The sequence below is a fragment of the Hippichthys cyanospilos genome, chromosome 5 (genome assembly GCF_059441005.1).
Source record: "Hippichthys cyanospilos isolate Australia breed blue-spotted pipefish chromosome 5, RoL_Hcya_1.0, whole genome shotgun sequence".
Lineage (NCBI taxonomy): Eukaryota > Metazoa > Chordata > Actinopteri > Syngnathiformes > Syngnathidae > Hippichthys > Hippichthys cyanospilos.
Genome location: NC_142373.1, coordinates 12,775,057 through 12,797,162, shown reverse-complemented (window position 1 = coordinate 12,797,162; position 22,106 = coordinate 12,775,057). Strand labels below are relative to the sequence as shown.

Sequence of the window (22,106 nt, the reverse complement as noted above, 5' to 3'; positions counted from 1 at the left end):
ACCTGCAGAAGCCCTCTTAAAATCTTATAGGACCTTAATGCTGACTGTTGACAAGGGGTGTGTACACCTATGTCCACTTTTTTTTTTTTTTGCATTGGATTTGTTTTACCTTTTTACATGCGATATTTTACTGTGCTGTTATTATGACTTTACAAACAACACATAAACGTATTTGCTCCTGTGGCGTAATGACACGTTGTCCCTCAAGTCAGAGATGTTTAAAATGTGTTCCTCGGTTACTGCAGAAACTTGATTTTCATTTCATTTGTATAATGAAATCCCACTAATGTATGCATTTCTCCAGCAAAAGCAAGAAATCTAATACGGGCTAGTAGCATGTCGTTAGAGATGCGAGCAGACAGTTTACATTGAGCTTGCGGTAGAGTCCCATCAGTGAGAGGTCCGGACCCGGGAAGTCTCGAGACATGAGAGAGACATCACCTGACCTTGGCCTCAGCGTGTGAGCGGCTCCAGGAATGCGCTTCAAGCAGAATGCAAATGAAGCAGCAAGGAAGCGAAACAAACTACCTGGAACACTGAGTCACTGTGCTCTGTACTCACCGGCATTAGCATGCAGCGCACTGCTTAGCTCTGCTTCAATATTGGTCTTTTTCTCTCATGCGGGGCTTTCAGTCCATCAAAAGATTCCAATAGGAGCATCATCTAACCAAAAAAAAAAAAAAAATGTGGCGAAATTTGAATTTGAGCTAAAAAAGCTAAATATGTTTTATTAAACTCATCAAGACATATTTATACATCTTTCAGTCCAGAAATTCAACACCAGGGATTTATTTACATTTTTTTAAATATTAAAATAAAGGTGGGTCTAAAAAAAAATAATAATAATAATTTTTACTATGGATCATGACGCCAGATATTTGTCTAATGTACAGTGTTCCCTCACTATAACACTTAGTCACTTTTCATACATTTGTTTTACTATACATTCAGTGTTAATATCCTAAAACCAGCAACTGAAAAATGACACAATCAGTCAGAATGTAACTTGATTAGGGGGTCCCAAAATGATATCAATAATTTATATATGGGTCCGATATCAGTCAAAAAAAAATCCAACAGCTTTAATAATCATACAAGCGGTCCATTTCAGAGTCCGTGTGTTGTATTTTCACATGTTTTCTGGTACTCATTGTTGTTATTACTTAGTCTCTTGTGACATATCAAACTAAAGAACAAATAAAAGCATGTATGACTCCGCTGAAAGAGTATTAAACTGTTATCTGTGACAGTACTCTAAGCTAAATATCAGAAATGTTAAAAAGGTTAAAACCGTCATCATAATGTCAGCATTTTTTTGGGGGTGTGGGGTCATCATGCTAAGGACCCTAAAAGGACCCTACTATGGTTTTATAGAAACTTCCCCGTGACCTTTGCACAAAGCATTCCGCACTATATACTGTCAGGTAAGCTTCCCCTGGCATATAAATGGCACGATAAAGAGTGAATTAACGTCTTGAGCTGTTTTTAATGTCACATTTGCTTCTCTGTGACCTTGCATGAAGCATTCGCCTCACATCTCCCTCTGATGATAGACGGCTGCATTTTTGCTTTATGAGACTTTCATGCTCATCCCCTCCCTCATATGTCACGGCAGGTGGCGAGCTGACAACCCGACGATTCTATCAACACTGCGGCTTTACGGCAATACTCGCAAACGTCTTCCTTTGTTAGGAAATGGAAATATTTTTGCGTGCCTTTGCTAGGAAATGGTTTGAAATACCCCATAAAGGTGAATCGGGATATATTGCGCGGCGAGGGGTTTTGCATTTTACAACTTTTGCCTAAGCACGTGCCATCTATTTTGAATTAAATGAGCAAGTGAGCCAGATGACGACACTACAAACAGAGTGACAAAGGCTGGGATGCATATCATTGTGGATGCTATGTGCCTCTCGCGCGCCTGTCGTGCCATCTGGATTTGTTTGGAGGAATGCTGCGAGGCACATATTTTCAAAGCACAAAGTGAAAATGTGTTTGTGCTGCATCCCTTGCACTTGTTCTCCGCATTTCTCATAATGGCTCACAGCATCCGACTCGCTTTGGCTTTTGTGTTTTCCCTCACATTTCAAGGATTCATTATACTGCATGGGCAATGTTAACACTGGAATCCAGGGGTCCACAGACGGGGGTAAGTCGAGACATTTCAGCGGGGTGAATCTAAATATCTTAACACTTTTGGATGCCTTAACCGGAGCATTATCGTTTTCTTTTCAAATTAAGAGCAAGTCAATTGGAACGTTTTAGTGTTACCCAGCAAAACATCGTATAAGTTTCTTTTGTTAAGCGACGCAGACAAAGCAGAAATAAAACAGATGTTGTTACAAAACCGGTCATAACATATACAAGATTAAAAGAGCCGCTACCTTTGCAGACACTCGTCACTGTTCACCCCACAGTGGGAAAAGGGCTTTAGTATGTTAAAATCAGTGGTTCCTAATGGGGGTGATCATCAGTACCCCTAGGGATGCGTGAAGGCACTTCACAAGGTATGTGGTATCTGCAGGTGTTAGTATATCGGTACTAAATATGGTATTTTTACGCATTTTAATGTCATGAAAGAAAAATATATCTTTTCAAATTAAGAGCAAATTAATTGTAACATGAAGAAACATAGTGCTAAATTTTGCCATATGACTCCCCTGCAAAACGTTGTGTGCTTTTCTTTTCTTGAAGGGAATATGCGTAGTTCATGCTTAGTCTTTTCTTTTAGTTTCTTGCTGTGACCCTTAAAGTGACTTCAAACTTTTGGCACGTACAAAGAAGTAATAACAGTGTGCTATTTAAGAAAAAAAACGTTCACGTTGGAGATTATGTTTCAAAATGTCTGCAATTTTAGGCAAAACATGGACAAAACATGGGAGCTTTGGAAAACGGAGTCTTGCGGTGGACTTCTTGTTTGGGTTCTTGTTTGAGACTGGTTCTTCTGCATTTTGAGTGCGTCAGAGTTGTACTTGAAAAAGGCAGTGGAGTGCCTCATTCAAGGGTCAGGGGGACTACAAATGCTCCAATCCGATGAAAATGCGAAGACGTGTATTTCATATTTATAAAGTGGGCTAAAAGCAAAATACAGCTTGACCATAATTTGAATAAAAGTTTTTAAACGTCAAGGTAGAATAAAGATCTACCTTTCATGAAAGACTGCCAGCAATGCCGCACAGACGTCTTTCTTCTCAAATCGGGAGACGCTAAATGAAACTGAACAAATGATAACAAGCATCTCAGTGGATCAAAGTTGAAATGTGCTCCAGGAAGTTTCTTGCGAATTTCCCTGCTGTATCTCATTCGAAGTGTGGCTGTCTCACGTCGAAGTCAGAAGAGGAATTCGGGACTAATTAACATGTCAGAGCTGGCTGCTGCCGTTTGAGCTGCTACAACGCTGATTGGCACCTGGTCTCCAACCTCATGCATTAGAAATGCACTCTAGCACAGAAACAATGTTTATACGACTAAAGTTCTATCTTCATCTCAATGGAACATATTTATACGCATTAAATGAAATTCAACCAATATTATTGCCACCCACTACTGTAGATACATATATCATACATCATGTATGCTTTTGTTTTTTGATGTGGGTCTCACTCACCTTGACTGTGAAGTTCAGGATTGTTAACAACCGTAATGACTCGCATTTCTCTCGAAATGGTGACTTTCATGTGGTTTTGGTATAAATAAGGATAAGTAACTTTCTAGGGAGAGAAATCACAACTAGACACCTACTGAATACAGACTACAGATTAGAAATGAGACGTGTCTTTGAGTGATTTGAGCAACTCCGTTAAAAATTATAAATACGCATTTGGTGTATGTATTGTATTTAGTGTTTAGTGTACACTTTCAGGAAGAAAATAAAATAACGGAAGCAGCAGGTTCATGCTAAGTATGACAGTAAAAATTAAAAATATCATCTGTACATTTAATGCCTTGGTTACACTGTCATGTCACGGCTGACTTGACTCCTCGTTGATATCGACAACATCATGAATTGCTAATTATGCTCATTAAGAATTCTAAAACATACTTTAATATACTGACATTGGATTATATGGTGCCTGCTGCTAGCGATTAGTAGCAGCTTCAACATTGTTGGCTAGCAGTTCAAGCAGCCCTCCATTGCTCCATATAGGCTGGCAACAACAGTTTGCTACTACATAATTTAAACGTAATTTAAAAAAAAAACGCTGATTAACTTCAAATTAACATTTTTGATTTATTATTAAGTTGAAAGTTTTATTATGGTTTATACTTGTTTTGGGGTTTTGGTGGGTTTTGTGAGATTACTTAAAAAGGCAGGATATCCAGGGAGGTTCTTTGGAAATGGCTGGCTGTGGATGAATTAACAACATGCCCTTTGGAAAAAATGGATGACCTTCTGGTAGTGATCTACTGAATTAAGGCAAAACTGCCAACTCATGTCAACAAAGCTGTCGGACAATATATCAATTGCAAATTTGGCCCATAAAAAATCCGCATTAGTATTGCTTTGCTTTTGACATTCTTGGCACGAAACTTTCTGATTAACTAATAATCAACAACAAACAAATCAGCCCATCTGCTCTCATAAAAGTAATTTGCAATCAATACCAAGCATATGTTGGCCCATAAATACAGAAACATTATGGAGCAATTTAGCAAGAGCAGTTTTAGGCAAGGGGTAAGGCGATAAAAGCTGCACAATTCATGTGTGTAATAAATTGAATCTTAGGCAGCACAGCTGCAAAGCCAGCATAGATGCCCCCCCTTCCCCCCGCCCTAAAAAAATAGACTTGGTGTATACTATTACTCCACAGGCAAAAACAAATTGATGGAAGACATCATTAACACTGAATAAGAGCACAAGAAGCAGATTTACTTACAGTACATTGGGATCCTCACTGTGCTCTCCTCTGCAATCGTTTATGCCCTACATTATTACAATTTAGTGCCAATAAGAGAATTAAAAAAGGGAGATTCATTACAGTATTATCTGTAATTAATGATTAATATTTCATCTCTCACCTAAAATTTTCTTGGAAAAAAAAAACTAGAGTGGTGATTGTTCATTTAGATACATTGCATTATTGTGACATTTTGGACCAACATGAGGAAAGTTTTTTTTTTTTATTTTATTTTTACACTCAATGGCCAAATACAGTGTAAAGTTAATGAAGAGTGACACCCCCTGTGAAAAGTGAAATCCACGAGGTAGGTCCCCCTGCTCCGCCCCCCCCCCCCCCAGGAAATTTTATAAAAGTGAATGTGGGTACCACATTTTTTTAAATGTGAAAAGTATTTATAATTGACATATTTAAGACAAAGATTACTGCAGTGCACATATTTACTTAAATCTTTAATTATTAAATCATATACAGTAAAAGTACTGTTATCCCTACCCAAAGTCTTCTGAGAGTTGACCTCAGCCCTCAGACGTCGACATAGACTTGAGCCCAAAGATAAGCAAAAATGATAACAAGGAAGCATAGTTTGCACTCGAAATTGTAATTACAACTTTTAACATCTTCTGAATGCTCTTTTTTGCCCTCACTGTACTCCTTGACCCGCCATTGTCACATGCTTGTGAGCATTACTCAGAGACTGCCTCTTGATGAATAACAACAGCTTGGACAAGATTGGCCAAACAACAGTCGATCAGCTCACGGGCAGGTGCTCCTACAAGCCACGTGATTGGCTCCCGGCGCAACATAGGCCAATTAAGGCAGAAATGAATTGCAACTCCTGCCCTCATTGATCGATGTCGCGCCAGGAGCCATTCACACGTCTTGTAGGAAAACCTGTGAGCTGATCGACAGATTGCCTATTAGTCAATTTTGTCCGAGCTGTTGACGTGGAAGGAACAATACAGTCAGTACAAAACAGTGCTGTAGTAATTAATTGTAATTTTGAGTGTAAACTCTGCTTCCCTCTTATAATGTTTGGTCAGCTACGGGCTCTCCACATCCGAGGAGAGCAATTACAGTCAACTCGACTGTGTGGCATGCAGGAAACCTTCACAATAAAGCTTATTTTTAAATTAAAAAAAAAAAACAAAAACAAAAAGCACTGAGGAAGCAAAAGTTGAAGCGGGAAGTAGTGAGGGAAACGTCAAACACAATGACAGCCAATCAGTGTCCACTGATGTGACGTAAGAGTATGATTGACCTTTGTTTCACATGCCCCAACATCTCAAGCACAAGAAATCAAATTTATCTAATCAGTGTACAAAAATGAGATAAAAAAATATTACTTTATATATATGCCTGTGATTAATTAGTCACAAATCTGATATGTTGACACCTCTACTACATCTGTCTACAATCATGTTATTCCTGTATGTATGCATCTGGAAAACACTTCACAAAAAATGACAAATGCCCAATTTCTTTCAGGAATAACCCAACGACAAGTCCTGAAATTGACTGTAACCTTGTCTAATGTCACAGGCCTAATTGCCAGTAAGCGCAGAACTTTCCACTTTTGCTTTTCGAACAGGTCAACGCAATGATGTAATTGGACAAGAACCAGCAGCGATTGTGAAGGTCACGTGGTGCCTTCGCACACATACTAATGGAACACAAGCAGGGCTAATGGAGCTAAAGTAATACATATCGACACTCCCCAATCATTAGAGCGAAAACCGGGTCTCGGGGTGGCGCAGGACTTGGTCAAGTTCATTTTTCCTCATCTGTTTCCTCTCATCGTCTCTGCTTTCAGACTCCATTACTGCGACACCTGCAATATCGGATCGATGTGGGTACAGTTCTCGCTCATGCACTCTTCTTACTCTTACCCTTCACACTCACCTAATTAATCAACAATGGAGACAAGATATCTACAGTATCAATAGGGCGCTTGCCAGAATAACGGCGACCTTTCTTGTTGTAAAGTAATCCCTGTAATTTTGCACTGAACATTTTTTTTTTTGGTGTGAGTGTGGGTATTTCAAGAAATATCAAGTATTGCTTTTCAAACATGACAAAAACATTATTTTCCGGCCTAATCGTGATTCATAAAACCAGCAAACACAAGATCATTTCTGCGCAAAACTAGATAGACTTTATGTATGGATAGAGGAGCAGTGATACAACCCATTCAATTTATTAGGTGTGTGGCAGTGCCGTATGACTAAAATGCAGCTCTATCTTTTCCGCCATGTGATTTGCTCGCTTCACACATTGCAAGTCTCCACTTTCATATTACAATATTTCCTATTTATAACATTATCAATGTGACATGACACTAACGTGTCTTAGCTTATCGTTAGCACTACCAGACTGGCTGTGCTGTGACTCTAATATATATATATATATATATATATATATATATATATATATATATATATATATATATATATATATATATATATGTACAAAAGTCAAGTCATCAGTATTCCCAATGCGGCTGACCTATATACAACGCAAACATTTATAGCTCACGTTGGAGTAGGGACTTCTTTGATTGAGCATGGATAATGGGCAGGACAGAAACGCATTGTAAAGCACTATCACGCCGGCTCGTAATTGCTTAATGACTTTAATTAAACTTCAGTCTCTTGTTCCTGACAAATCACACTGCCCCACAGGTCCCGGCTCTCCTATAAATGGTCGCCCATGTGACTTTCTGTCGTCGTCAGCAGCCTACCCGAAGGACTCAAATCGTGTCTCTAACTATGGTCCAAACGGCATACACAGAAGCACTGTCAACCAAGATAATTTGTCACTGCCTTTGGTAAATCGTCGGCGAGTTATCACAACAAATAAATCAGTAGTCTCCCAAATAGCCTCCGAAGACATAGCATCACCCAAATTAATTATCAGTTTATTGCACATTGTCACTTGGTAATTGCCTCCTGGTAACAGTTTTCTGCAGAGGTTGTTTCTTTCATTGTTACGCCAACAATGGCCCTCTGTAGGCAGTGTACATTTTACAACAGCTATAAATAATAATCATGTGTATCATGTGCATATTTTTTTCATAACTAATTCAGATTAAACAAGTTCTTCGCAGCGGCCAAATAGAGGCAAGACCATTAAAGAAACATTAGACGCGTGGATGTTTAATATGCTGAGCAGTGGCAATAGTGGCCTCTGCTGCTTCGTTTTATCGTTACAAGCAACAAATAGGAATTCTCATTAATACATATTTTTTAAATGAACTCTTGAACTAACGTCAGTGATAACCAAAGTAACCCATTTCCAAATTTAATGAACGTGCTCTTTTATGATTCCCGAACTCCCCCATTGTGTTTTGTTTTTTTTTTTTTTGCATTTAAAATGAAGTGCTTTGACATTTTGCTGGTAGTTAGCGTTGCATAACCCTGCACTGCATTATTTATCAACAAATACTTAAATATTCGGTGTAAAGGTCATCGCAGTTCATTTCCGCTGTTAAATGATATACAACACTAATAGGTCAAACCAAAAGTGATAATTGCAACATTATGTTTTAATTTGATAAAGACGAAAGGGAGACACGGTAAAGAACCGAGTGCAAAGAAAATGCTCCCGTTGGGAATAAAGACACTACAGATGAAAACAAAAAAGAGCACGGGAGAAAAGCGATAATAGGCTGTCCCAGCTGGGAATACAGAGTAGATTTGCAGTGATTACAGAGGTGGCGGTTTGTGCGGTGCTCTTAGATATACCATCTACAGATCAATATCCACCAGCTGTTTGTTTTCACGACCGGAGGATTGCTCCACGATAACATATCGGTGTTAGGACAAGATACTGCGTGACGCGTTGAGACGACTGAGCGAGAAGCTGGAAAATATTGAAATCCTCAATTCCCCCGTAGGAGATGCAAAAGCTGCAATGGTAATAGCGAGAAGCTCAGCTACAGATCAGCAGCAAAATTATTAAATTCTTGTCATCTCCACACAAGTACAGAGGGAGACTGCAAGAAATAGATTGCTTCCTGCTGATTTGGTGACAGGAGTGTTTGAGATAGTGAGCGCCCGGCGTCATGGCGGCTTATCTCGGCGAGAGGTGGAAAATGCAATGCGAGGTTTTATTTGAGCGTAAGTTCTTCATTCCCGTGTTTGCATTGTGCTACCGATGAGGTCTTCATTCGACTTCACCTATCCGAGTTGATAGGAAAAACTTGTAAAGTGCGACTACGGAGAGACCAGGCAGCAGCCTGTTTTCCTCTTTACTCACGATGCAAAAATGTCATTTGCTTCGACGCTATGCCACATTACAGTTCTTAAATGGGGGTACGTGAAGGGACCTCGGGGGGGCTCCAGAGATTATAACAGGATTTCTGCAAGTATCAGCCGGTTGGGCGTTATTGTATTTTCCGCACTAAAAGCCTTAATTTTTTAAAAATACATATATTATAATCAGGTGCGCCTTATATATGGATCAATATTGATATTGGGATTCGTAGATGGGGAATGAAGTGATAAAGTAAGCTTTACCTGTTTCTTTTGTGTGTTTACAGTTGAAGAAGGTTGGTCATATTGACATTGAGTTATGATGCTATTGAGAGTGTAGAATTATTATTTGAGTTATTATTGTTATTACTTTGAGTATTACTATATTGTGATTGAAAAAGTTTTCAAATATGTCATTAATTGAGGGTGCGCCTTATAATCCGGTGCGCCTTATGGTGCGGAAAATACAGTACTTCAAAACTGTAATGCATTATCACATTGTTGATAGTTTTTACACTCTAAATTTTAAAACAATTTAACAGCTATTTTGCTTTTTTATTGCAAAAAAACTTTTGAAAAAGCTGCAGACTGTGCTTTTTTTGGCTCTCAATTGTATTTAAAATAACAACTTAGAATATTAATACTCTTATTAATACTACTTAAGTGTTCATCTTTGTCATGTTCTTTTTTTTTTGATCATTTTAATTTATTTTTGTGGTCTTGCAGTCTCAGTTTGACTCAGCTTTGACTCCCAAAGGTTTTCTCCTGTACTACGGCAAATACTGGAATTGTTAAGACTCTGGTTTATACAATATAAAGCCCATTCTTTCATCTCAGCTCTGCTGCGGTATCTTTTTGATAGGAGCCTGGAAGCAGACGATCAAATGGGTATTGAAGGTTTGAATGAGCGTTTTACATTGAGCTCCAGCTCGGATTGTGATTCATACGAAGCTGGAGCCTTAAGAAGAATGCACATGGGTTATTGCTGCCGGTGCACATCTCGCACTATAGTGACAGATGCGTGCGCAACAACTTTGCGCTCTGGCAGACTGGGCACAAATTTGATGTGTGAAGTCATCCATCAACGTTAATCTGACAGAGGCTTCGCGTTATTGATTTCAAGAAGGACCAAAGACCTGCTCAACATTTGTAGGATCGCTAAGTGAACCTTCACATGGATCATCTTTGTTCAGAATTAACTTTCCCGCAGCAAAAAAGTATTCAAAGGTCTCACGGAAGAATAAAAACTTCCGCATGACTTTTTTGGAGTGTTGAACCGATGAACTTTACAGACAATAAAAAATAAACAAAATGCTACTCATTGCGGTATTATTTTTTCCTCCCCAATAAAAAACACCCACAACACTGTTTCCTTCTCATTTTGAACCGATGGCCTATATATTGAAAAATACAAACTTACCAGCACATGCAATTACTGCCAGAAAATGTATTTTGGAGTACCTTGCTCTCACCAGAGAGCAGACATGCATTCATTAAGCTGCTATTACATTCCACTGCTCAAACCAAAAAAAAAAATCAGAAATGAAACATTTAACAGCTTTGCTCTGCCCGTGTGATGTGGAGTGGAATGACGATGGTATGTGGTGTGTCCAGGGATGTGCTGGGAAGGACATTGGTTGGAAAGTGGATGAAGGCCATTTTGGTGTACGCATTTTCGCGATATAGCCTTGCCTCAAGTTTTGGAATCCATTCACATTAATATTGCATGAAAGTTTAGCAGTCCAGTGTAGAAACAAGTTGGTAAAATAATCCTAACATTCAATCCTAACCCCAACCCAATTATCAATTTTTAACAGAAAATAGAGAATATATGACCGAATATTGTTTTTGTATCTGTCTGCAGGTGTGGCTAAGCATTGCCTCCCTGCATTCATGCAGTTGGAATAGTCTCCAGAAGCCACGAGCTTTGTGAGGATGAGTGCTCAAGAAGATGAATGGAATTGGAGTTAGACCAGAATTAGACCAGAATTGGAGCGACGCATTGCAGGGAGGCAAGGGTGACGGCAACTCAAAATAAGTGTGATTACCTAAAAATGCCTGCAGATGGAGACTAAACAACACAAATACAGCCAAGCCCCTAAGGTCATGACAGTTGGTTTTGTCGCAAAACTGGGAAAATACCATAAAGACCGGATGAAAAAACTCACTATTCCACATCGCAATATGAAAATAACATAAGCCAGGGACGCTATAACACGGAGTTCCACTGTATTACACGGTCACCCTGACTGTAAATAAGATTATTATCTATAAAAATGGTATTAGTATATGTAAAACTGTATCCTTCTTGACATCAACACAAGGAAAATTCAATGTAAAAAAACAAAAAAACTTTCAACAACTGTACATGTTACAGCATTTATACAGGTGAAAGGTTTGTCGAAGTAGAAAAAAGTGCATCAAAGTACCTGAAAAAAAAGATGTCAATCCTTATTTTATCACTATTACATTTCACACGGCAAAATCAAATCATTTTCCCTGAGGCAATCAGTATCCCCCAGGCATCGCCTCACGCCCCCTCCCGCCAGGGGCCCCCACCCTAATAATTGAAAAATATTAGTCTAAGGATATGTTAAAAAAATAATAATAATAAACACTGTGTGTCTGCAGGGCTAATCTAAAGTTCTTTAAAGAACATGCAGTCAATCAATAAATAATTTCATATGAATAGTGGTCTTCTATTCTTTTCCCTAGCCTCATTTGCACACAGACCAAAACGTATCCAAGCTTTGTAATTTCAAACACATACGGAAGAGAGATGCTTGGATTTGAGAAAACTGATGTTTTTGGTCTCCAGATGTCAGGAGCCTTTGAGTAAAGATGACTTTCATCCATGTCGGATGAAAAAAAATATGTCTGTTTACAATTTTATCACTTTTCCAACCATAGTACTTTGGAGCCCTTGAAAATGAAGCTTTCCTTCTTGTTTGTCTAACTTTCCGAATAACCTTCTGCAGCAGCAAAGTAGACTCAGATTGATGGAGTCAGTGACTTGGCTCAACTTCTATGGCACCAATAGTACTTAACCCTCCACTGCATGGGCTTTACCTGCTCGCTTTGGGCAAAAGGGGCTTTGCCGCATTCCCGTTACCGCCTCCTGTTGTATTTCTCCATGGGTGGCAAATCCATTCCATGACTTCTTTGAACCCAGCACTTGTTTCCCCACCGCAACACAGCAGCAAGTCTAGGTCATTTTAATTACCCGTTAGCGTAATTACTTATAATTAGTGTGTGGTTTTTGCCCTTGTGCAGAGTACGCACTGCATTTGTGGGGTCTGCTACGCATTTTGCAGCAAAAAGCCTGACCCGCAGCTTAACAATACATCAAAAGACCTGTTCCGCCTTCAAAGTCATTACACACCGGGTGAAGCTGGTGAGATTGCAGCTGCCTGCATATTTTCAATTCAGTCTAAACGCAAGTTCCAGACGACTTGAGGCGAGAGGCGTGGTGCACCCTGGACGGGACGGATCACAAGTCAATCGCAGGTTTCAAACAAAGCAGATATTTACGATTCATAGTCTTCAATTGACCCAGCATTTTTTTCCCCGTCGTGGGAGTAAACTGGACCGCCATGACTGCAACCACAATTGTAGTGAACATGCAAAAATAGCAATAATATTTGTTTGCACCCAACGCTGAGTCACCTGATTATCAGGATCTGAAAATACTGATAATTCAATCTGATCATATAGATGGCTGGATGGATGGATAGATAGATAGATAGATAGATAGATAGATAGATAGATAGATAGATAGATAGATAGATAGATAGATAGATAGATAGATAGATAGATAGATAGATAGATAGATAGATAGATAGATAGATAGATAGATAGATAGATAGATAGATAGATAGATAGATAGATAGATAGATAGATAGATATACATACAAGGGCCTAGGACAAAATAAAGGCAATATTTTACAACGGAATCACGATAACTAGCAAACAAGTTGCTTCATGTTCCAATTCATTTGCTCTTGATTTGAAAAGAAAAATGTGCAGTCCCTGTCACGGGACTGCAAACATTAACTTAGCTTTGCGGAAACCATGTTAAAATTTCCCGCATCCCCTTTTGAGAAGCATTTTGGGAGTATAATGCTAACACAACAAAAAACAAAGAAAAAAATGAGTATTTGTCATTAATAGGTCTCACAAATCTAGCATACTGTAAAGACTCATGTCTATCAAATAAGAGTCTGTCAGGTGAGGAATATCGAAGGCTGTCTAAAAGTAAGTTGAGCATCTTTCGCGCCCAGGTAAGCAATTCCTTAAGGCTGGTCATTGTTGGCAAAACAAACATGCTGGCATTGCCATTTTCTTCTGTGTGCACACAACTCAGTGCCTAATCATCAAAACAGACTCTCCCTGTGTGTGTATGTGTGTGCAAGGCATCTTATTCCATGATCCAAGACCAATACAGTACTTGGCACCACTGACATGGAGCAACAGATTTGAGCCAATGTATGCACACTCTCCATATAAATTTCACTAATGCAGGTCCAGCATGCTTGCACGTCACTCTCGCAAATTGCTTCATGTTTTTAGAGTGACTAACAAAACCTAAAGGCGAATACATCCTCTGGGGTTGTGTTGCCAAGAAAATACGAGTGGCAAATCCTTTGGAGCGCTGTGCCTGTGTTTCATACTTTCCAGTCAGGCCCCTTGAAAATTGCTGCGTCTTTTTTTTAATTGAGTTTGGAAGGTTTTATAGGGTTAGGGTTAGAAAGTGTCTATATACTGCCATCTGTTGGAAGTGAGAAAACGTTTTTTTTTTTAATTTGTCAACATTCAATCTAACTGGATTAAATGTGGAAAATATAGCGGTATTACTTTAAACACAGGAAGTTACACCTCCACCAACTAATTAGCACTTTAATTAATTGAGTGGTATCAAATGAATCTGCCGAGACAAACACGAAAAGGAATTTGATTTTAAATGCAATTGTTTGCAAAAAAAGTTTTCATGTAAAAATACATTTATTATTGCAGCTGCATAACACTGCATTACATTGATAGCATTTTAAACACATTGTTACTTTAGAGTCAAAACAAGAATGAGTAAAGTGTGTCGTTTATTGTACATGTATTTGAAAGACTTCCTAATTTTCACTTTGAAATTGTGTGAATAAAAATGAACAGAGAATTCTGAATAAAGTCAGAATTCTGACTTTATTTTCACAATACTAGCTTTAAATTCAAAAAATGACATTAAAATCCTGAAGAAAGAGAATTGTTCACACTCATAATTCTCACTTCAGTATCACCCAGAATTCTCAGAATAAATCAACTCAAGTCAAGTTTACTGACTTTAAAGACTAGGATGAGAATTCTGAAGAAAATCTCACTTTAAAGTCGGGTTTCTGATTTAAAAGTGACGACCTTCCAAATTCTGACTGTAAAGGCACAATTCTGAGAATAAAGTCAGAATTTTGAGATAAAAGTGAGAATCCTGCAAATCTTTTTTTAAATCCGCTGGTCCTATAATCTTCTGTAATTCTCTAAATACATTTGTGTGGATTGAGAAAATACTAATCATAAAACCAGTTACTACTTTTAGTTTCATATGCATGGTATGCAAACACTGCAGGTTTAGATTTACTGTTTTGTTTTGACTATGTATTTATATATACTTATGTATTATTGTTTTGCATTGAAGCAACTTGGAAAAGGGGATACAGTGTTTCCCTTCGCGTTTCACTTTTCGTGGTTATTTTTTTTCAAAGGACCTTTGCTTCACAGCAGCACATGATGCACTGAAACACTCCCACGCTCAGTCCTAGCGTGGAGTATGAAGCCATCAAACAGCCCTAATGCACAATCTTGTTAAATAATGGCCCGTTTGCATAAAACTGAACCACTTCAAGTATTATATAAGGGCATTTTAGCAAGAACTCTACATGACTCTCAGGCTGTGCACTTGAGATGTGCGGAGCATTGAGGCCATGAAAAGTGAAGTGCTTAGTGGCTAGGGAACGGGTAGAGGGTATGGTGTGGGCAGACTGAACCGATTGACATCACAGACTGAGGCTGGCCCTTTAAGAACAGTTGCAATGCAGGAATGGGCGGGAGTAGGGGAAGCACTCAGTGCCGCAGCAGGAGTTGAGAGTTAGTGAGGAGTGCTCGTTACTCACTGAAGAACTCTTTATGAAAAAGAAAACTTAAGTTTGTGCCCAAAAAGAAACCGTTCAACATCCATACGACAGTAACAAGATCATTGGGCATGGGAAAGAACGGTAGGGAGGGTCTACTATTTTTCTTTAACACTTTATACATCTACAACTTCCTGCTTTGCGGAATTCACTTTTGACGAGGGTTTTCTGGTCCCCATTAACCACAAAAAATTACGGAACACAGTACTTGGTAGTAAGACTAAAATGTAGATGAAAATGCAATGAATAAATTGAGGCAAAACAGAAAACGAACATCAAAGACGTGCCGCGTACGCGTTGGAAGCGTAAAGCATAAAAGTGGCATGTTCATTTGCTAATGAGACAGGAGGCAGACAAATTCATGTCAGCAGAAACTTAAACGACAACTTTGTTCCATGCGTGTGTCGTTCGCCGAAAGTTACGGGCTGATTTCTTGAAAGCTAAGCATCTTGATTGAGCGGCAAGCTAAAAGACAGCGGAGTAAAGATTCGTCTTATTTCCAAACCATTCAACAAATGTTTTCGTCGCCCACGGAAAACACTCCCCTTGGCAAAGGAAACTTCTAGTACGTGTACATCAAAACTGCTCCCTCATCTCAAACATTCACAAGAAAAATACACCCGTTGAAGAAAAAAGAATTTCTTCAAGGTGCCGCCAAGTGAACAGATGTGTCCTCAGGTGCTTGAAAAACAAATGTCGCCGGGCAGGTTGACGACATCAATCAAAACAAACTTTTGGCTGTAATCTCCGACCATCTGGCAACTCATCTCTTCCCAGTATGAAATAAACTTTTCTTCCAAATGCAATGTGGAAAAAATACCCCTGCGGGCATAAATAACTTACCTTTTCAAAGTACGGCTAATTTCTGTTGGAAGGCCATCACGAAGTGGATCTTTTTGGATCTTTGGAAAGAGACGGAGTACAGACGAGATCTTCAATGCAAAAACCTTCACAGCAAGCTCCCTGACTGAAAATGTTCAACAGGGGTAATTAGAATTAAAAGAAACTCAAGTTCTTTGTAGTCATTGGCTCAAAAATTGAATGATTTGACCTTCTTTTTAGGCCTTAATTTGTTTCTTTAGATATAAGATGGCAATTAAAAACAGGCAGCTTTGCTTTAATGAAACACTGATGCTTAGAGCTAGACCGAGATGTTTTGTTTTTGTTTTTCTGGCCCGATATTGTAGGTTCTTTTTATTTTTAATAAATCAAAATTTTAAAGAGATTTTTGATATGTTTAATTTTTGCATTAAAAACGATTAAATTCGTAATTGTATAGAAATATTTAAGAAAAGTTGAGATTTTATTTTTCGGCCGAATCTAATCTTTTTACTGGCGCCTGCCTGTATTATTTATGTGCTAAAGGGTCAAAATATTATATTGGAATCTTTAACATGATATCATTGTTTTTTGCTGAGGTATCAAAAGTATTACTGGTATCGGTGTCATCTCTCCATCCATTTTCTAGAGCTGCTTATCCTCAACAGGTTCGCAGGCTTTCTGGTGCCTGTCCCAGCTGACTTCAGGCAAAAGGCAGGGGACACTCTGAAAAGGTTGCCAACCAATCGCAGGACACACAGAGACAAATAACCATTCACACACCCAATCAACCCAAAGGACAATTTATCATGTCCAATAAACCTGCCATGCATGTTTTGGGAGTGTGGGAGGAAGCCAGAGTGCCTGAGGGAGAACCCGCACAGGCCCAGGGAGAACACGCAAACTCCACAGCAGAAAGCCGGGCGGATTTGAACTTGGGTCCCTGAACTGCATAGCAGACGTGCTAACCACTGCGCCGCGGAGCCACCTCAAAAGTTGAGTACTCATACAAGTATCAGTCTGAAAAAAAGTGATATCCAACATTCTTAATTTAAATCAATAGTTCTGTGAAGTTAACACAGTTTTATATTTATTATCGACCATGAGATTAAAAAAAGGCTGATGCTGTTATTTGCCATTTTGATAAATGTCACCATGGATAATTGGTCCCGCTGATAGTCGTGTATTCCCAATATCAATAGTAGTGCCAATGTCGATATTTGGTACGATAACCACTTAGAAGGCGGATTGCGTCAGCTCATAACAAATCTTGTTTGGATGTCAACTTTTGGATTTATCGTGCTGCATTGGAGATGGGCAAAAGGTCTGAAGACACTTGACGAGGGATCTCAAGAGCTCATCTCAACAGCGATACAAGAAGGAGACTCACTAAACTAACAAGGCTTACTTCTTTGACGGGGTCGCCAAATGACATGTGCCCCTAAAGATTTCCAAACTCCTTGCAGGCACTCTTGACTTGGAGCTGAGTCTGACACATCTTTTCACTGTGTGTGTATGAAACACTTTGAAAAGTGTTGCTCACAAATCCACTCGCGAGCAAAGCGGCTCTTGCCAAGCAGAAAGTGAAATAATGAGGCGCATCCTGTTCACCTTCTCCATTAATTGAACAGTAAACACAAACAGTCGCATCAGCCGACGATGCATCAATCCATTTTCCACGCCGCTTATCCTTCGCGGGATCATGAGCGGAGACGTAAGGCGAGAGACGTGGGCTTATACATGGATTTGGACTGCGGAACTAAGATGAATACTAAGGCGTAAGATACGCAAAACAGACTTGAATTGTTCTTAATACTTTCTGAAACAGTATTAATTGTTGTCAAAAAGTCTTGTTTTTCATGTCACACAATTTTGCAAAAAGTTGTTTCATGTTTCGTTTCATTTGCCCTTTATTTGAAAAGAAAGACGGACTGGCCTTTTATTTTAACAATCATATGATTGGAATTAAGGGAAATCCCTCATTACTAGTCAAAAATGTTGACATGATGGGTTCCTACATTTTTTTATTTTGGGACTTTACATACGAATGTCAACTACCTGCTGCTAGACATACGTTTCAGTATACAAATTAAACCAAGAGGTACATCTATGTGAAGATAGTAACATCAGAAAAAAATAGAGCACTCTGGTTTTTTAAAGGGCAGCACTTTGGCCAAGGCATCGTTAGAGCTGCTCTGGGCCACAAGAGCCACAGCCTTGACTTGAAAGTACATCTCCGGAGACACCCAGATATGGCAGACTACCAACACTCCCGAATTTAATTTGACCTTGAGCTTGGTGGAACCTGCAAAGAAATGTCAAGAATATTCCCCGGGGTGTGCTTTTCGTCTGAGGACACTTCAACAGAGACAGTTTTTGATCTTTGTTTGACATCATTGTGAAAAGGCACTGCGTGAAGGAGTTTAAAAGGAAACTGTATACAAATACTTTTGAAGAATGACAAGTGAATCCGTCAGGTGAACTAAATGTGAACAAGCTGTGCTAGAAATGAGTGTTAAGATACTGTACTTCAATTTATGAGCCCAATTATGACTATGCGGAGCTCCAAGAGGTTTTCCAAATCAAACTTAAACAAAAATAGTATAAATGTCATTAAGAGGCAAAAAGTAGACGAAATATCACAAATCAGTGGCAGCGCCACAATTACTACTATATATACTGAAACAAAAACCCATAATTTCAAAATATCATTATTATGCTGTTGTAGAAAATCGGCCAGAAGAAAACTATAAGGTAAATTCAAAGAAATTCCTTCTGATAGTCTTTGCATACTGTAATCCCTTTGACATAACACCAGTTGATGATTATTGCACTTTTATTTACAGTAAATGACTAAAATGCATAAAATTGCACTAAAAACTTGAAAACGCTGAGTTTATGCTGTGCCCCGCCTGTTTGTTGTATGACTAAGCATGCTAACTTTGTGAACTAGTATGCTAATCACATGAATAAATAATATTTTCTACACTGATTCTGATCACTAGCGGCGTAGACTCATGCGGGTCTGGGTCACTGGAGCTTACCCCAGCCGAGTGAATGAAGGAGCCAAAACAGGTATTTTATTGATATTAAAATGCAAAATGGTGTCAAGAGGCCGAACTCACGAGAAGTCATTTCGCTTATGAAATTGGTTATGTGGGAAACCGGTATTTATAACAACAAATCTGCCCTTGGGTAAATTATTTACTACTGACCTTGATTGTCCAGCTGTGTGCTCCCAAAGACACATTTTCACCATTTCAGCATTTTCTACAGTAAAACATTGTAACTAATAAATGAAACATTGCTATTTATTTGTCCGACTTGGTGCAAAATTTCTTCCCTTCAACTCTGGAACCAAAACGAAACTAAAAGACTTTGATAAAGTTGGCGTGTATTTACTCTTCCTCTGGTGATAGGAGGGCTTGCTGTCGTCATCAGCCATGTTTATCTGTTCTGATGCGTCCGAAGCCGAGAACACAGAAATAAGCAAGGAATGCTTTGAAATGCATCAAAGAATGAAAATAACACTTTGGGAGGTATTTAGGGTGAGGACGCAACATTGTAACATGGTTAAAATCTCCAAAAAGTTGAACTCCCATATGGGCCCTTCAAGTTTCTATTTTCGCTGTTTTTGTTACTACATGACCAGTAGATGGTAGATGCTCGTCGTAAGCAAACATATTTCTAGCATCAGAAAATTTCAAATAAGAAACCATCATTAATTTATTTATGCTGAATCGACATATCACATTTACAATGTACACATACGTGCAGGCTACGCTAGGCTAAGGCTATGCTAGGCTAAGGACACTGAGCTACAGTCAAACTTGCTGAACAGGAAGTGCCCAATGCAACAACACCCTTTTTGCGTTTTACAATAAAACATAACTTTACGCCACTGCAATAAAGCAGCTCTGTGTGTATAGGAAAAGAAAATAAACTAAATATGGCAACAATGGGGTGGGCAACAACTGTATAATGGGGCCATGGCCACACTTGGACACCCCTCTGCGAAGCCATTGTCCCAATCAACATGTTTTTTTTGTTTAGTTTTTTTTAAGAACTGAACCATTTTCACAGCAAAGAGGGCATAGCTAGACATAGCTCTATGTCTCATTTCCGATGCTGTTCTCATGGTGAGAAAAGAAGCAAAGTTAGGCGAGGTAGCTACAGGCAAAGCTACAGGCTACAGTGAGCACTATTCCCGCATGACCATCAAAAATCACAGCAGGTGATGTCTTGCTCAATCACTCAGACTGAGTGATATCAGAGTGAGGCAAGATATATTGATTCCTGATTCGGAGCCAAGATAACAGTACCCCGACATTACTCACTGACAGTTGCTGACAGTTCAGATGGAGCATTGAAGCTAGAAGTGCAAAATATAAGGGCTAACGGTTAGGTTTCACAGGGAAATCTAACAGCACACGTATGAGATCAGTTGGGGAGTGGGGTGGAATCTTCAATACGTGCAGCACAAAAATGCCTTTATCTTACTGTTTTTATGTAAAAATGACACCCGCATGTGGAGCCATTACAAATGGACTTAAGGGATTTTACCTATAAATCGTGAAGTGAGAAGTGATCAATGACGATTGATGTTTTTGGTGGTGGGCGGGCCCTAAAGGGAGATCTTGCACCATTCAAGCCAGGACTCTCTTGAAAAAGACGTTTTTCATTTCACTTGGATATTATGGGAGTTAAATAAATATGTTTTTCTATAATGCACATCGATTTTAGGATAAATCAACTGTTCATGTTAAAATTTCTCATTGCCTTCACGTACGGTACCTCTAGGGGTACACACACCCTCCATTTCAGAACCACTGATTTAATATACTAATCTTTAATAATACATGCAAACATACATCCAAAATATCTTACACCACCAAGAACTGGAGATAAATTTAAAAAAAAAAATGACGGGCAAACAAACAAACAAACAAAAATCCACTAGACTGCAAGAAGAGGTTTGTTTACACTGTATAGTTTTCTGATTATTCCTGATGAAAACCCTTTTTTTTCAATGACTGGTGTGTCATTAAGTTGGAATCACATATATTGCTCGTCTTTCTCAAAAGTCGTTTAATATTAAACACATGAATTTCAAATCCTGGTTATTTTCAATTCTGATGTACCTGCAACATTTTTTCCACAAAAAAAAGAGCATGTACCTTTTTTGTCGAGGTTCTCATTAAAGAAGCTGCTGATAGTGAAAACAGACATTCCAGCAGAATTCCAGTCAGCATGTCCAGCTTGTTAGGTGTCTTTTCTTGTGAAGCTCTTAAGAAACCCCAGCAGCTGCCATACTGCAAAACGCATGAAACACAGTGCTGACTGTTGAGTGAAACATTAACGACTGGAAAAAGTTTGGACCTGTCAATTTATGAGTATAAAATAAGAAATGACAAATTATCACTATTTAATGATTACGTCTTGCTTTCTCTTCCTTGAGTCTATAAATCCAGTTCACTTTTGTGCTCGTCCTCACCCAAGAGGGTCAAGGGTGAATTTAAGCCTATGGCACAAATTTGGAATGAGGAGGCTGTGTTTTGAATTGCATGGAACAAATAAAAACTATGTAAATTAAAACATTCTCATTAATAAAACATATTAAAAGGCAGAAAATGCACAAAATGTCTCCAGCTCACTCAGTATTTCACCCACCACCAGGATGTCGAATACAATACAGTCCATCCTCGTGTCATCTGTCAAACTTGTGCTAGTTATCAAGAAACTTCACCTCCTCCCAAACAACAATATTTCGAATCAGCAGTCCATAGCGATGGAGAATGTGGAAAAGAGGTAAAGAAGCATGTGTAGGCAGGCTGAAAAAGGGTGGCGAAAAGTGTCAGGTGTGATGAGTGATTGAAGTGTTTCCGATAAATGGAAAGAAAGGTTCACAAGACCGTGGTGAGACCATCCATGCTGTTTGTCCTGGAGACAGAGCAGAAAAGAGA

General features: G+C 38.9%; 1 long non-coding RNA gene across 1 annotated transcript; it reads right to left on the bottom strand.

Moving 5' to 3' along the window:
* Nucleotides 1-288: 288 nt before the first annotated feature.
* LOC148423596 (uncharacterized) lies at nt 289-21,934 on the bottom strand. Its single transcript, XR_015865521.1, has 4 exons — nt 21,798-21,934; nt 21,321-21,455; nt 562-663; nt 289-481 (listed from the first exon to the last, which is right to left on the bottom strand). It is a non-coding gene; the product is annotated as an uncharacterized LOC148423596 (long non-coding RNA).
* Between the last annotated feature and the right edge of the window lie 172 nt (nt 21,935-22,106).